Source organism: Acartia tonsa, chromosome 10 (assembly GCF_053477335.1).
Source record: "Acartia tonsa isolate MP-2025a chromosome 10, ASM5347733v1, whole genome shotgun sequence".
Lineage (NCBI taxonomy): Eukaryota > Metazoa > Arthropoda > Copepoda > Calanoida > Acartiidae > Acartia > Acartia tonsa.
Window position 1 is genome coordinate 45,294,167 of NC_137269.1, and position 16,556 is coordinate 45,310,722.

Below are 16,556 nucleotides of genomic sequence, written 5' to 3' on the forward strand. Positions count from 1 at the left end.
ATGGATTAGAACTGGCTCTAAGCAATACTGAAAAATCATGTTTAGCTTCATTTTACAGTCAAATTTCCAAATTTAATAGAAATCAAATTAAAATAGAAATCATAAAATAATGTTTAATCTTTTAGCATGGGTCTTAGGCACCTCAGGGCCCACAAAACTGGTTTTATTTGTATATTTTTTTATTCTAAATAACTGCGGAAAGCTGTCTATAATACAATACAATAAAAATCTATTCCAGTATGGCTTCCAAACCGATTTATATCCGCTTGATTAGAACCAGCTCTATGCAATACTGAAAAATAATGTTTAGCTTGGTATTACAGTCAAATTTCCACAATTATTAAAATAAAAATCATAAAATTAATGTTAAATTTTAAGCATGGGCCTTAGGCACCTCAGGTCCCACAAAACTGATTTTATTTGTATATTTTTTCATTCTAAATAACCGCGGAAAGCTGGCTATAATACAATGCGATAAATACCTATTCCAGTATGGCTTCCAAACCGATTTATATCCGTTGGATTAGAACCGGCTCTATGCAATACTGAAAAAAAAAGTTTAGCTTGGTATAACAATCAAATTTCCACAATTAATAAAATAAAAATCATAAAATTAATGCTAAATTTTTTTAGCACGGGACTTAGGCACCTCAGGGCCCATAAAACTGGTTTTATTTTCATTCTAAATAACCGTGGAAAGCTGTCTAGGTTAAAAAGTTAATGAGTTAACAACAACCAACATTTGTTATTTAATAGTATAAATAAAGACTTTTTTATACATAGTACCTACGGACAAATATTGCATAATTAAAGGGTTTTAAACATAAAAATCGAGCACAAAGCATAAAAGAATGGCGATTCTCATTTGGCTAAGGAATCCACACAAGTTGTTTTTTTTGCACGAAAAGTTTAATGCACTATACAACAAGTTCTACCTTGTCAATATATCCATTACTAGCGGCTACGCCCCTAGAGGCCTCTAGGTGCACTTTAAATGTTTTTTTTTGTTAAAGTTAATTTTTTTATGTACGATACCACCTTATTTGACGCTGAAGTTTCCCAGATTTTAAGAAAATTTTCAATTTTTTTGTCATTTCTTTTGGGAGGGTGGTAGTACCCTCCCCCAAAATAGTTAAAACCTTCCCAGGACATATGAGAATCTACCCTGTTAAGGAGAACCCGATCGGTTTAGCGAGATCCTTCGGTACACACAGACAGACAAACATCCTGTTACTTTAGTATAAGGATATGAGGGATCTTTAAGTTTTTCCAGTATGGCTTGGCAACCGATAAATATCCACTAGATTATTATTGGTTTTCAGCCATACTGAAATGCAACATATTACAGACAATTTTCTCTCAATTAATAAACCTAAAATGAATAAGGCAAATGATATTAACGAGACTAATTGGTACCCAAACTTTTATAACCATTAGTAAACATTGGACTGCAAGTTATATTTGGTACCCAAAGTTTTATAACCATTTGTAAACATTGGACTGTAAATTACATTTGGTACCCAAAGTTTTATAAACTATATATGGCTATATCCGCTAGATTAGAGTCGGTCCTCAGCAATTCTGAAATGCATCATATTACAGACAATTTTGCACAAATATTGTTAGTGATTTAATGGCTATAGAATAGCGGTTTTTAAATCGTAATTTACGTTGTGTTTACGTTTAAAATCGTTCAATTTAATGATACTTCTCAACAAATATTTAGTAATTAATTTCATAAAAATTAGTAATTTAATGGCTTTAGAATAATGGTTATTTTAATCGTTTTTATGCCATTTTTACGTTGAAAACCGTCCAATTTAACAATATCTTTTAACAAATATTATTAGTAATTTAATGGCTATAGAAAAACGGTTTTTTAAACCTTTTTTATTTACGCCATTTTTACGTTAAAAGCAATCCAATTTCATGATACTTTTTTACAAATATTGTTAGCAATTTAATGGCTATAGAATATCAAGTATTTTAATGGTTTTTTACGTCGTTTTTACGTTACAAACCGTCCAATATAAAAATACTTTTAAACAAATATTGTTAGTAATTTAAAGCTATAGAATAACGTTTTTTACGCCGTTTTTAAGTTAAAAATGATGCTTTTTGACTTATTAAAAAACAGTTTTTAAAGCTGTTATTTTGATATCTTTTAACTTAATTAGAATCAGTTCTCAGCCATACTGAAATGCATCATATTGGATATAATTAAATATCTAGGTTTACATTTCGAATATAATGCTAATTTTATTATAATGGGGGATAAAATCTTTTTATCATTTTTTTTAGTCTTTTAAAATCGCTAGGATTTGTAGTTGCACCTAAAAAAGAGCGAATAATGAGATTTTCCTTTTATTATTGTTATTATCATAAACCGGTTAGAAAATATATTTTTCATGTCAGATATACTTCTGCTACAACCGTATAAGATAATTAAATTGATGTACATCCCAAATGATGATACACACAATTACCCCTTGTGTAGATTACAATAAGTAGTTGAAACATTTAAACACTCATCTTAATGAACAAACCAATCAAAATTTAATGTCTCTAAAGTCATGCAACATATAGACAAAGAAACACACAAACAGAAAGATTAAACAAAAAATTAAACAAACAAAAAGACCGACGATCAGAGGGATAAACAGACACAGAGACAGACAAATGGGCAGAAAATAAAAAAGTCAGACAGACAAATAAACAAACTAATTGGCTTTTTATCATCAAATGACTAGAAAATTGACAAAGAGACAGACAGACAAGTGAATTATCTAAAAAAAATATTTTTCTCTAAAATTTTCTGTGGACGAACACTTAAAATGTCGTCGTTTGTATAAAATAAATTTGAGATGGGTACACAAAAGGTACAAATCAATTTTCGGAGGATACAATTTTAATCTCCCAAATGTGAAACTCATCTTTAGTATGTAGTTATCTCTCAAAGGTGATTAGTTAATTTATTCTCATAATAGAAAAAAGATTAATATCCTCATATATAAAGTAGAAATGTTTTTTTGGGGGTAAAGCTTTAGAGAATAGCCACTGAACCGATTGGATTCTCTATTTTAGGTAATTTCACATAGGTCATGCAATGGTTCTAAGCTACTTCATTTTCAGATTTAAGTCTTGGGTTTGTCTGAAGCTTTTAATTCATACCAAGCGAAGTGTTTTTCTCTTTTGATTTTTAAGAGGGCTTTTTGGGGGAGAAATTTTGTTGACTAATGCACGTCTACTCTAAAAATTGTCTGTAGGTCTATCAGTAATGCTCTAAAATATACCTCTTAAGCTCTATTTTCCTTTAGTTATAAGGACTTTATTTTTACATTCAAGAGCTTCGCTACTTAAGGATCATGTCATCCTTGTTAAGAATACGGTTTTTTTTATATTTTATAGATATCCTATTTTCTTGATTTTTGGAATAATAATATAAGGCACACTAAAAATAAGCAAACCATCTCTATAATGAAGTTTTTGAAAGGTAACAATGTTCAATTCAAACCAAGCATAGTGTAGTAAAGTAATTTTAGTAAATATTTATACTTTTTTCTTTTTTTATTGTGGATTCGTAAGACGGGTGAACATACACATGTTATTTATAGAGTAGCTGTAATATTATAAAGTATTTTACGATTTTTTGTTAATTTAAGTGTGTTAGAATTGTCATATCAATTTTTTACTTGGAATCATGATTACTATGAAAATAAGACACAGTTATGGAGCATAGAAATTCTAGAATCATTACCAGGAAATCTGTTTGTCCATTTTATATAAAATGAATTTTTTGCTTTTTGCCAATTTTTTTACGTGACAGAGTTTTCCTATTCTTTTGATTCTTAAAATATTGATTTTTTAGACAATCGTGCGCTTTGTTATAAGCGAAGAATATCGATGTCTTAACTTGTAAGTATGTCCATATGAGGGATTCTGTAATTAAGTAATTTTTGGATAGATTTATACAATTTAGTTAACACTTCATAATTATATTAAACTATTGGCTTCGCTTCTAGGTCCCCCTTAAAACAGTTTGGATGAAATATTTTTAAAAGCAGAATGTTGCAATGATTTTTTTTTTTTGGGGGGGGGGGGCTAGGCATTTTTATAAGGGGGAATGGGGATGTACCATAAAATAGCTTGGGACCATCGCAGGACCAGTATATATATTCCCTGAATAGTAGAGCCCAATGGCTTCAGCGGTTAATGAGATCTTAAGCTTTAGACGAACACTAGGACAGACAGACATCGTTCTACTTTGTATTATAGAATTATTAAATGTGTTGATTCTCTACATTTGTTAATGTTCGTTTGGCTGACTGTCTAATTTGTTGAGCTTTGATTTTATGGATATTGTCATTCTTGTTCTTTTTACAAGGATGTAAGTTACAGGGATCTAAAGGGATAAGACAGTGATCGATAGAATTGATTTACAATCCCAATGATGCAACACAAATATACCCCTTCTGTAGGGTAAAAGTAGTGGTTGAAACGTTTGAACGAATTAACCAACAGATCTATAGTATAGATGTCTATACAGACAACTACCTCCCTTCCTTTTTCAAAGACCTCTTTCGTCTGCTTCTAAATTATTTTCTGCAACTTGGATGTGACATCATTGGTTGATTTTCAATGACCCAATAGAAAGGTGGCACAAGATGGTTGCGATGGGGAGATCCAGTTATTTCTCCCTCTAGTGTTTTACTCTAATAACTAACCAATAAAAATCAATAAAGTACCCAAAATTGTTAAGCCGACAAATAAAATAAAAATATAAAACTTTGGGGACAAGTATAATGAACAGCACATTGTCCCCTTTTACCCTGTGTATTTGTAAGTTGTCTAATTAAAAAAATATAATTAAAGTTAATCTAAAATCATTACTTCTAAAATCGATAGAAAATTTAAACTTTTATAACAATCGTAGGAATTAATTTGAATAAATTATTTTTGTGGATTAATTAAAAATTAACAAGTTCTATCGTATTTCAACAAGGACATCTACGTTATAAACAGCAAGAGATCTTAAGAAACAAAACAATGGACAGGGCTCGGCAGCCGCGCCTTAGCCTCAAATTTAAACCCGCTTGTGTGCAAAAAAAAGTCTGAAAAGATGGATTGTTTAAAGTTATGATATGACAATTTCACTGAGGCTTACAAGGGGCTGACGTACGGCTGCTGAGCTATTTATAATCTTTTGTATACGCTTTTATTTTTGTTTTTATCCTTGTTTTGCCTGGAGGAGTGCAACTTTATTGCACCTGCCCTTTATTAGTTTTTCCTTGTATTCCACTAGGTATATTTTCTTTAGGGGGGGGGGGGGAGGGGACATTCGGTTGTTTGTTACACTAGTGCCCAAAGTTTTATAATAACGTTTTCTTGTTTGTTGGATCAACAAATTTGGGGTCTTTTGTTGAATTTTGATTGGTTGGTTCATTAAGATGAGTGTTTAAACGTTTCAATCACCAATTGTAATCAACGGGTTCGGTTAAGTAAGTTTAGAAATGATTAGATAGTGATTTCCCTTAAAGTACAAAGCAAGCACAACCCCCCCCCCCCCTCCTCCTCTCCTATAAATTAAAAATACGGTTACAATTAGTTTTTTTATAAGAGGCTTTTAAGATTTTTAAACAATAAGAAAACTAACCAAATATAAATATTGTCATAAAGCTTTGCAGCATAAAGAATCCAAAACTCATTTAATATAACAATCTGTTTTCCTATTATAATAAAATTATAGAAATACCTTTCCAGTATGGCTTAGAAACCGATTAATATCCGCTGGATTAGAATCGGTTCTCAACCATACTGAAAAAAACATGTATAGCATCGTATAACCTACAATTTTCCATGAATATTAAAATGAAAAAAATAAAAATTAAAACCCGTTTTCTTACTTAGGTTATTCGGCCTCTCAGGGCTTTCAAAACCTGGTTATATCTTCTAGTTTTTTTTATTTAAGTATCCGTGAAAAGCTGTTTATAATACAATCCGATAATTAACTATTTTTTCAATTTAAAAATTCTCCATTTAAATTAGGTAATTAAAATGTTTCATTAAATTTTATTCCTTTTTTAAAAAGTTGCTCAAGTAGAAAATGTCAAAGTAATCAATATTGATTTTTATTACCAAATTTAAATAATATTCTATTGTTCTTTATTAAAATTTAACGATTAACTTTAAATTTAAAGAAAATTTATCTGAAAACGTAGCTATTCTAAAATTGTTAGTGTATATAAACAGCATAACGGAAAAGAAGACATCAATTAAAGGAAGGGAGGAGACGTTGGACTGTAAATTATTATGGAACCCTAAGTTTCATAATTACGCACTCTCATTTATTAGATTTGTATTTTATATTTTTTTAGAAGATCAAAGTCTTTTGGTCCGTTCGTTCGTCTCTTATTATCTTGTAAACCACTGAACCGCTTAGGTGCTTAGGTTGTCCATTTTATTTTAGTTCTTTTATCCTGTTATTTATTATTACCTTCGTGCAATAAAACGTTACAATTAAAAATAAACAAGTATATGTAAAATTTAACAAAAGAATTATAGTACTATGAAAATGGTTGTAGAATGATTGTAAATATGAAATATTTCACTTTACAGCAAAGTTATACACAAACTATAATGCAATTTGTTTTATGCATTTTATTATCAGCGAGTCTACTCTTCAATTAATAAATCCGTTTATATTTCCTTCAATCTGTCAAGAATTGTCCTTAACAAAACGCTCGAGTCTCTATTCAAAATCAGGGCTAAGAAACCGCGACTAAGCATAAAATTTAACCCACCTGATTTTTAAAACTGCAAAAGGTTGATATCACATTGGCGTACAAGCGGCTGCTGAGCTCGGATTTACATGAACGACATTGGACTGTAAACTATCCTGGTACCCAAAGTTTAAAATTCATGTAATGAACGACATTGGACTGTAAACTATCCTGGTACCCAAAGTTTTAAATTCACTTCATCTTTTGGTTTAGCTTAAAACTTTTATTTAATCTGCATTTAATGTTCAAACGTGCACTGTCCAAACTTTTCAACCAATAATTTTAATCTATTGAAGAGTTAGTGCTGTTTCTCATAATCGGGATAAATTTAAATTTGTTGTAAATTATCATTCCCATATAAACAACCCCTTAAATAGTGGATGTAAATATTCATTTATTTCCCTGGTATCTCATTTATATCCCTGGTATGATTTTAGAAGATTTTAAATTTTTTTTGGAAGATTTTATAATTTTTATTAATTACTAAAAGAAAGAAAAATGAAATAAAAGGAAATAAATGAAAATTAAAAACCAAAATTAAACCACATTTTAGCATAAAAAATGAGTTTTTTGTTTAAATGAGAATGATATTCCTGTCCAGTTTTTTGTTTAGGAATGAATATTTCTTACCCTCGTGAATAAATGATGACCTATCGGTCCATCATTTATTCCCTCGGGTAAGAAATATTCATTCCTAAACAAAAAAACTGGACAGGAATACCCCATTGTTTATTGTACATCCCTTAGGATCAACTTGTTATTTTGGTGTTAAATCATTTGTGTGTTTTGGACTGTGTCAAAATGTTTGACAGTAGTAATATACCCTTACCTAAACTGATCTCTAGTATAAAAGTAGAAGGTTGAGTGCTCAATAAGGTACTTTGTGTGAAATCGCTGAAAACTTTATTATCTACTTTATGATCAACTAGCAGCTGTGCTCTTAGAGGCTTTTAGGGGCACAGTGAATGTTTACCTTTCGGTGTATGTTAAGATCCGCTAGGCGGTGCTAGTTTTGGTGCTATTTTTGTTATTTATGATTTATTGTGATTTCTTTTGGGAGGGTGGTGGTACTCTCAACCAAAATAGCCATAAACCTTCTCAGAACCTACAAGCTACACTGTAAAGTGTAACACTAACCCTATAGGCTAATTAGTTTGTGATATCTTTCAATACAGACAGGCAGATACACAGAGATGCTTTTACTTTATTATAATGATTTTAAAATGGTATGTCAAAACTCATCAAAATTAAGATTACATACCCTTACTGCTTCGAAACCAATGAACAATATCATGCTTGGTTTTACAACATATAATGTTTACAACAATGTTTCCTTGTTCAATTTAAACTATTCTATATTTGGGGTGCGTCTGTCTGTATGTCTAAATATTAACATACTTTAATTTCAAGACGTGATTATAAAGATGCTTCGCTTATAATATTATAGATAATCATCCTAAGAATCATTTTTTTCTCAAAAAATTAAGGAATTGGATAATTATATCACACACAAAAAAAATTGGACTTACTTTCTGGCAATGATGCCGTGTTTTAACACAATAGGACAATTCTTATATGCTTAATAATATGAACTATCCGTTATTGACCTATATGTAGAAAAGAATTCTTTTCCTATAATGTTGATTTTTTAGATGATTAAGAAATTAAAAGCGTGACATCCTTATAATGTTTCCTAAAAGCCAAGTAAATCTGTTTTAAACATCCTATTTTAAACATTTACCAATTTGCTTAAATGATTGTTGCAGTGATCTAAAGGGCCGATATATTTATGTACATCCCCAATGATGATACATAAAATTACACCTTTTTAAAATTACAATACGTTTGGACACTCTACTTAAATCAAATTCAATAAAAATCCCAAAAGTTGGTAACGAATAAGAAAGAGGAATAATAAAACTTTGGGGACTATTGTAAAAAATGACCAATTCCTTCCTGAAATGTTGTCATCCTTGTTTTTATATTTTATACCCTTTCCTGTAAACAAATATACAAGCATTCAAATCCATTATACTTGCTTTATTCCTTTCTGTAATGTCAGGTATACTAGTTAGATACAGGAATTGTTTATTATGTGTTAACTCAGGTATACTAGTTAGATACATAAATATACAAGCATTCATATACATTATACATGCTTTATTCCTTTATATAATGTCATGTATACTAGTTAGATACATGAATTGTTTTTTTTTATTTACTAGTGGTTACGCCCCTAGAGGCCTCTAAGGGCAATTAAGAGGGGGGGGGGGTGTAAGTAAATTTTTTCCTTTTAAAATTTATCTTTTTTAATAATTAATTTGGTAGTTTATTTGAGATTTTTGTCTTTTAAGATCTCAGTTACCAAGCAAGGAAATCAATTTTTATAGAATCTTCTTTTGTTCCTTGACAGGTCTTAGACCATTTTACAGAGGAAATATTGGAATACCCAAAGCTATAAAAAGGGGGGGGGGGGGTAAACCCTTAAGTGGCCAGGAACAAAGCAACCAGATTCTAGGTAAAAGTTGTAAAATTCTCATTCTTTCAAATACCAGTTAAATTTTACAAAGATTGTAATATGTTGGCAACACAAATCTTACATTTTTCAATGCTCTATTGTAAATAATACTGGATATATTATTACTTGGATCTTACAACAGATTTTCATGTTTTCTATTAAAATGAACCACGCAACGGGCTAAATTAACGATTTCCCCCCATTAGCCAATTCCCTCCCCTTATACAGAATAAACGAACTGCCCAAAAATGACAGAGGAGCAGCAACATAAATTGACGAAAAAATTTCCCCTGTCAATATATCCACGAGTTCTATATATCCATTGTTATATGCTGTAGTTGAATATATGTTTTAGGTTAATTGTTTATGTAGTTTACTACAATTGTGAATAATTTCGTAGAAAATATTTATTTAAACTACTTAAACTTTTACAATTTGATTCTCTGTTACAAAAGCTAGACATATACAATTTTCTTTGATAAAAGACGACTTTTAGAGACGTTTTTCTTAAAACAAAGATCTTGCAATATAAATAGAAGAATAGAAGCATATTCTGAACCCCTTTTTCGTCAAATCTAAGGAGAAACATTTCTAGCAGACAAAAGTATTGTTTACTTTCGACTCAAGCTGAAGTGGATTCTTAAGAAATTATAGACTCGCTACTCGATAGTGAGGCAAAATTATTTTTGTGAAAAATCATCCAAAAGAACATTAAAAATCTACAAAAATTAAGCAAAATCATATGTTAATAACCCTTTTAAGATTTCATTTAATTTTTGTAAATTTTTTTATTCGATTTTGGAGGATTTTTCACAAAAATAATTTTGCCTCACCAGCGAGTAGCCAGCCTAACTTTTTTTTTAAGAATCCACCTCGTTACTAAGCTTTCAAATTTAAACGAAATTTTTGGGCAATAAATTCTGATTCCGCAAAGCTTTCTACTAAGAAAATATACTGTTTACAGCTGACTTTTAACTATGTATGAAATGAGAAAAAAAACATGCATTCGTAACAAGATGTGTACAAAATTTTAACCAATGAAATTAAATGTATGTACCGATGCGATTCTCCTATTGGCTCAATCAGACATTCCTTCTCTTTCTTAGTACCTTTATTGATCTTGCTTTAATTAAGAATTTAAGCAAAGAAATAGGTTTTTTAGCAAATGAGGTGATGTACTTTAGCCTATAGAAGTATCTAAAATAACCGAAAATCTTTGCAGAACTTTAAGAGAGCTTCCCAAAATAGAGAAATTAATCGATATAGAGGTTTGTGAGATCTTACTACAAAATCTTTACCCCTTTTTAAAAAGGATTGTTGTATTACTATTGTTTTACAGCCATTTAACAATATTTCTAACGCTTCTTTAGCCTATTTTTAAATTGTAAAAGAATGATGAGTCTTTCAGGTAGCTGCCGAGCCCTAATCTTTAGCTATATAGGATGAACTGAATATCAATTTCCGAATGTGTACACAGTTTCCTCGGTGTTTCCTCATCCTATCTCAATATTTACTACTAGCCTAAAATACTTCAAACGTAAAAAAATCTAAACTTAAAAAAATTAAAATTTTGAATGTATAATGTGTAAATCGTTTATGCATTCAAATTTAGATTTTATTTGGAAGTTTTAATTTTTTTAGCTTGTAGTAAATATTGAGATAGGATGAGGAAACACCGAGGAAACTGTGTACACATTCGGAAATTCAAATTCAGTTCATCCTATATAGGGATGTTGTTATATTGTTAACAATAGTATTAAAATTAGAAAAATACAATTTTTATGATAAATTTATTTTGAAATATAACAATATACATAGATAATAGATTATAAAAATGTTATTGGATTTGTACAGATAAAGCACCTTTAGGAAAATAAGTAATGCCCAAAATTTCTTTTTATTTTTCAATTATTTCAGTCGTTTTATTATGGCATATTATAAATTTATTAGAAAAAAATATATTAAAATTGTATTTAAAATAGATATTGAATAATGTTTATTGCTTTCTAAATCAATATCTGTTTTTTTTGGTTTTGTAGAATGTTAAAAATTAAATCTGAATAGGAATAGTTTATATTGTAATTCATTTTTTTTTATATACACATAATTAAATCTTTTGAATTTGATATTTTAAAAACAAAGCTTTTTTCGTTAATTTAGTCATGTTATAATTGTCCCACTGAAGTACTGATTTCAAATTTTGTATGTTGATTCCTGTAGTAGTTTAGTACGATTAAGAAAGCGAAGCAACTCTATAATCGTTACCAGAAAGTCCGTACGTACATTTTCAACAGGTTGATTTTAACTTTTTTAATAACAAATTTTTATGTGATACAATTATCCGACTGATCTGATTTTTGGAATACTGATTCCTAGGACATCCAAGTACAATGTTATAAGCGGAGCATCTCTAAAAGTCCTAAAAATGTAAGTTTGTCCTGAAAAATCCTGTATTTAAGCAGTGTTTCAACAAACTTACTTATAATTTTGTTTCGATGTTTATACATTCATATTCTGATTATTAAGTTTTGATACTCTACAAGTGTTAATGTTCGTTTTTTCTACCGTTTCAGAGCTGCGCTTTTATGGATGTTGTCATCCTTGTTGTATATATAAGAGTTACAATTGTATTAAATGAAAGACTATTAAACAATTTTCCAGTATGGCTTTGAAACCGATTAACGTCAACCATACCGAAAAATAATGTATAGCATCGTATTAGAGACAACTATCTACGAATATTAAAATGATAATCTTAAAATTTTTGCTCCTCGGTCTAACAAAACTGGTGTTAATCTTTTTTCTTTTTAATATCAGTAGAAAGCTGTTCATAATACGTTGCTATAAAAAAAACTATTCTAAAATGTATTGATTTCTATTTATTTTGGTAGATGATTTTTCTCTGATTTACTTATGATTTCATCGATCCAATCCTAAATTTAAAAATGTAAAAAAAAATGCTACTGCTCTATAATTAAACTAGCGGTTACGCCCCTAAAGGCCTCTAGGAAAACTTGAGGGAAGAGAGGGGGTGTAGTTTTAAAAGAAAAGTAAAATTGGAATTTTGGGGGGAGGAGAGATAATTTTTTTTTGCGCCATAAGAAGCTTCAGTGTAAGGGACAGATGAATCATTTGGGTCCAAAAGATTAGCGAGATCACACAAATAAAAAACATCCAGTTACTTTTATATAAAGGATATATTCTACATCCGACCCATTACTACGCTAGTGAGTGCAATTCTTCCAGATTTTCCAAAGAAGTTGTATCAACTTTTTTTTTTATAGCTAGCCGGTTCTTTTAGTAAGTAGTAGATGTAAAATTTTTCATAGAATTCAAATATGCAATCGGTTTTTTTGTAGACCTCTTATTTTTTAAGTAATTTAAGTTTTTAAAAAAAATAATTAAGTCGGTTTTAAGGTACTAAAACGCAACAAAATAAAAGAAGAAAATGGCCAGTAAGAACAAAAATAGTAAGATCTTTAATTTGACACCTTACTTTTAAAATTCTGTTGAGTAATTATTGAAAAAATCTATTTTTTTAACCTCGGTATAATAAAAACTTTAGACCTAAATATTTTCTCAAACAGACATAAAAAACATGGGTTCATATATACCATTAGAATCAGAAAAATATTACGAATCCATTGTAAGCAAAATTGAAAAAAATTAAAAAATTAAAAAATTACAGAAATGGCCAATTATTTTTTTTGTTCAGACAACACTATTGTCTTCCCTTTTTTACCCCCTCTTTACCCCCTTCCCATTTTTATACTCAATTGAAGAATTAAGACGTTGCCTGTACAACATAATATGATATTTTCATATAATTCCTTTTATTGTAGTTTATATACTATATTGTAAACTTTTTTTTTCAATTTTGCTTACAATGGATTCGTAATATTTTTCTGATTCTAATGGTATATATGAACCCATATTTTTTTATTTGTGAAATAATAAAATTAAGTTCAAAGTTTTTATTCTCGTGGGTTTAAAAAAATCGATTTTTTCAATAATTACCTGACAGAATTGAAAAAGTAAGGTGTCAAATTAAAGATCTTACTATTTTTGTTCATAATGACCATTTTCTTTCTTTTTTTTGTTGCATTTTAGTACCTTAAAATCGACTTAATTTTTTTTTTTTAAACTTAAATTACTTAAAAAATAAGAGGTCTACAAAAAAACCGATTGCATATCTGAATTCTATGAAAAATTTTACATCTACTACTTACTAAAAGAACCGGCTAGCTATAAAAAAAATAGTTGATACACCTTCTTTGTTAAAAATTATAAAATTAAATCAGTTATTTTTCAGTCTTTTTTTGCTCTTCTTGTATAATATAATTTGCATACATTATATAAAAACTTTATACTTTATACCAACAATAAACATAATAGCAGTAATAAAACTTGTAGAGTAGACGTGCTACTTAACTTCAAAAACCTTGGGATCTAGTGCAGTTCACGGTAAAATGTTCCTGGGAACGAGTATCTCCAAAATCTATGAACTTTAAAGGCTACTAGCTGCCAAACGACTGAACGTACATGTTATTCCCTAACATCGTTTTGAGCGGCATGAGAAGGCCGTTTGATGAAGCTCTTTATAGTATCAATAAAAACATAACGTCATAAAATACAAATGACCAATGACAGGCCAATACAAAGACTAAATTACCAATGATAGGCCAGTGTACATTTTAATTGACCAATGACGTCATTTTTATAAGCACTATAAAAAGTTTGTTTGGTTGCTAGGTAGCCTTTAAAGTTCATAGATAATAATGTTTTTGTAGAAAATCGTTCCCAGGCACATTTTACTACAAACCTTATAATGAGCAATGTTGATGAAAACATCAGGAAATCCAGGTTTAGCACAACCAGATCCAAAGCTGGTAAGTCCAACCATGTACCATAAGCCATCCTGCAATCAAAGATAGATCAACATAAAACAAGGATGGCAACACCCATATGTAGCAAAGCCAGAGAATAGTTATTTCTCGCATCGTATTATTAACGGCTTTCCGCAGATATAGAATGTACAATGTGACGAAGGCACCGGCTAAAAAAACTGGTTTTAATCTTTTGATTGTACATTTTTATATTCGTAGAAAGCTGGATATAATACGATGCTAGACATAGTTTTTTCGTATCCTATCCACCGGATTCGAATGAATACGAGAAAAAACATTAAACAATGAATTTATACACAATGATAATGATATATTACACTTTTCTCTAGTATAGAATTAATGGTTGTTTAGTTTGGACACTAATGGCTTGAAAACAACCAATAAAAATTAACTATAAGTACCCATTTAGTACCTTTGAGAACCAGTCTACTTTACAGTCAAATGTTCCTGTGTCCCTATGCAATGGCAAAAGATTTATAAAATTCTAGTACATTTATTTATACATTCATTGATAAAAGAAGTGTTAATTCCTCCAGAGCTTTACAGACAGACCAACGGAACACAAGTAGATTTATGGATGGTGAAAAATATCAGCTGTTTATCTCTAAAAACAGCCAGGAAAATTATGTTTTCCGCTTATAATTTTTCTTTTAGAGCATGATAGACAGACTAACAGACAAAGTAAGTTGTAAGCTGAATGAGCACAAGTAGGAAGAATCTAAACAGAAATAAATAGATATTTATTGGTTGTAATATTATGTTTAAATCAACCTGCACTTTACAAATAAAATAAATAAGAAATATTTTATAATTTGATAATTGTACGCATAAGACGACTTTTAAATCTACTGCAAATTATATTTTTGAAATGTTAGATTCTTAGTAGGAATGAAGGGTAATTATAATATTTTTATAGACTTTTTCTCTCATTGCAGGTTAGCTTTAAAACTATGCATGCTTTGCAAATCCTTTTTTTTTCATGTCTTAAAACTCTTATAGCATTAATAAGAGTCTAGAATTGGGTTAATTTGGAGTATTCTATTTCAAGTATATAGGGGGTGTCAAAAATAATTTTTCAAACTTTTGAGAAGGTGGTTGACCATTTGGGGGTGGATACACCCTCCTTACATTAAAATACACTTCTCTTGTATGTAATTTACCCCCTGAAGCTAACTCCACCCATGATTTTGGTTTAAGGGGGATGTAAAAAATCGTAAGGGGCATGTCAGACCTTTTTGGTTCGTTTCGTGCACCACCCTGGCAAAATCCTGTGCACGCCAATGATAATAACTTTGTGCTTACCTTAAAGTTACACTGAAGAGGGCCACCACTGTCACCCTAAATAATATTTATATTAAGATAATGAACATACATTGTTAAAAGCATAACTTTTCTATAATTAAGGTAGGTCCTTTAATCTGTAATGATTGGCTCTTGACGTTCAGAGGACATATTAGAATTGTCCTACCGATTTCAAATTTATCATGATGATACCTACAACAGTTGGATACGATTCTTAGGAAAACAAGGTACAATATTATAAGCGAGGCATCTCTATATTTAAATAATATAATAATTTCCGGCTAAACTTTTACGTAAATATATTTAATGGTTGTTCAAGTAGCAGAAAAGAGTTTGCTAGCACACGAAAAAGGTTATTGAAAAAGTGAGGGAGGTAAATATCTGTTTATACATCTAGTCTTTAGATCTATTCCCCACTCAACCCTTTAAAACACCTGTTATAACCCTCCTCAATAAAAGCTTGGACGTCCATGCTGTAAGACATACTACATGCTACAAAAAAAATATTGACAGCCGCGAAACTGCAGCTTTGGTAGCGGCTGAAAAACCATGTTAAACCAAAAAAACAAGTTAATATATTCCTACCACACAAGCGCCAGCGGCTTCGCCATACCTAGCGCTTCCAGCACACACGTGTCCCTCCTAGTCAACATATTTGTATCATATTCATATTTTATTTAACAAGGACAATTACGTCAGATATATGCATTGTTATTTTATAGGTCCTAGGACAAACGCAGGAGTGACAATCGTCGGACCTCACCTATTTTACCTCTTTTTGTAGGTTTTTAAAAATGCATAAAACCTACGTTTGTCCACTCCGACGTTTGTCATTCCTGTGTTTGTCCTGGAACACTTTTATACTTTTTTTTAATCAACTGATAGATTCGCCTCTAGCTTTTCTGTAATCCAAAGGGGATGTAGGGTGGCGATAAATTGCTTAAAGATTTTCAAGTTTTAAATTAGAATTTTTGTAGAGCTGCCCAAGAAGGGAGGGAATATTTCACTGTAAATTACACTGATACTGAAAGTTTAATTACAATGTTAGCT

The 16,556-nt window shown here is 30.1% G+C and overlaps 1 long non-coding RNA gene across 1 annotated transcript; it reads right to left on the reverse strand.

The window, feature by feature from the left end:
• Positions 1 to 11,129: 11,129 nt before the first annotated feature.
• LOC145329267 (uncharacterized) lies at positions 11,130 to 16,144 on the reverse strand. The gene is made up of 4 exons (XR_013882832.1): positions 16,092 to 16,144; positions 15,507 to 15,542; positions 14,120 to 14,215; positions 11,130 to 12,230 (listed from the first exon to the last, which is right to left on the reverse strand). It is a non-coding gene; the product is annotated as an uncharacterized LOC145329267 (long non-coding RNA).
• Positions 16,145 to 16,556: the final 412 nt, after the last annotated feature.